Source organism: Morone saxatilis, unplaced genomic scaffold (assembly GCF_004916995.1).
Source record: "Morone saxatilis isolate NCDOM2014 unplaced genomic scaffold, NCSU_SB_2.0 Contig16, whole genome shotgun sequence".
NCBI classification, from domain to species: Eukaryota; Metazoa; Chordata; class Actinopteri; family Moronidae; genus Morone; species Morone saxatilis.
In genome coordinates this window covers 14902044-14904031 of record NW_023339718.1, presented here as the reverse complement: position 1 = coordinate 14904031, position 1988 = coordinate 14902044, and positions in this window count along the sequence as shown.

Genomic DNA, 1988 nt, shown 5'->3' with positions numbered 1-1988 from the left:
TTATACACAGTGAGACAGTGAGTATTCAGTATCACAGTGAGGAGCAACACAAAAAATAACCAGAACAATTAGCTGAAAAAGGTTAAAAAGCTTCATAGAGTGAGAGAACTTGCAGCGTCATGGTAATTAATTATCTGTTAAGTTTGTCACTATAGTGGACTCCTTTCCCATTAGACAAAGTCATTTGTGCAGCTTTAAACTTTTGTGTTTGTTTAATGGTAACCTTTTTGACTCTGAATAAATGTCTGCAGTGTTTTAGATGTCGTAATTAAACTGTTAACTGAGTTTGATGGCCAATCTCTATTACTATTCTAAATATTGGACTAAATATAAATATCACTTTTATTTTGCAGTCCCCTCGGAATAAAAAAACCATTATTCCGGTGCAAGTAGCCTGCTGCTTTCTCCACCAACAACAAAAAATCTATTGTAGAAGATATCAATTTGTCCACCTACAGTGGCCTGAATAGACCAGGACAGCAATGCAGTCCAGCCTGACACACTGTGTGAGTTATTCTGCGGAACATATCACAAAACTGACTTGAGGCAGGAGTAGAGGAGACAGGGGGTGAAGGAAAGAAAGTACAGCAAAATGTGTAATGTAAATGTTAAATCATAACGAGTTAAAATGCAATGAACATCACAAGATTTTTTGGATGATATAAGAGTGTGAGTGAGTGTGTTTTTTGAGTAGCCTCTATCTTTTTCTAAGGAGAGTCTATCTATTTAGCCTTGCATCACCTCAAAAGCTGACCTGATTTTCTCACGCCATGAAGGCTGGAGAGGCTTTTCTCATTTCTTCTCTCGCTGTCTCAGATAGAGACAGTGAGTTAATCCTGACCTCCATGTCTTCACCTAATCCCCTCCAGGGTTCACTGATCAATTTCTTCTCCCTAGTTGACTATCTTTCCAGAGAGAACATTTAGTCAATACATTGTCTACATTTCTCGTGTGCTCATAAAGACTCATCGCCTCTGTGTGATGTGACCAGAAGTTGACCACAATGATGTGTGCCACTAATATGAAATTGCTAGTGGGCCATGGGGAAATTTGGGACTGGGGCTCAACAAAGCCATCAGTATATGCGGATCCCCTCCATACATGTATTGAAGACAACACAAGTCTGCTTTGAATAGTAAGTGTGTGTCTGATAGGTTTCCCTGCTGGACACAACGATTATCCGGTAAAGTTCAACAATTAGGACGAGAAAAAAAAAAACATTTTTAAGTGAGGGTGGACTTTTCTTCTTAGCGCCACCAGCAGGTGTCTCATATTTGTTTTTTGGCAAAAAAAAAAAACTGCAAAACTAATGGACTATTCCCATTAACCTCGCTGTGCTTTACGTTTGCACACTGATGTTAACATTTTTTCTCCAGACTACAAGAGTGAAACTGAGTGCATGGATGTATTTATTCATTAATTTGTGGGCCTCTATAGAAAGCAAGCACAGTATCTGAGGAGTAGGTGTGTCATGACAGAAAATGGTCAAGATGGCATGTCCACATTAAAAGCTTGGTAACCTTTAAGTAACCTTGAGTAAAAAAAAAAAAACAGCATTAATAACGTCAAATTAGAAAGGATTCAGTTGACTCAATACAGTGTGAGTACTGTAACCCCCCTTTGATGTGCAGAGAAACATTAGTCCTCATTAATGTTTGCGTACATCGTAAAGATACCAAACTGAAACCAATGAAACAATATTTGACTCCAGTCCTGCCCTGTTTGACTATAGCTTAACTTCATAGACAACAGATCCATTCAACATGACCAGAGACATCACAAATCAAACTGATAGCAAACACAAGTTCCTTTCCGACTGCGAGTAAAATACAAATAAAAAACATCACAGTGAATGAATCACACAGTTACTGATTTGCTAGTTATATACACAAATGATAGGCTGCTATTGTCACCGTTGTGCTGATGGATACCATTACTTTCTTCCTAAGAAACTATGATTCAGTGCTCAAATAATCCACCGGCACAAA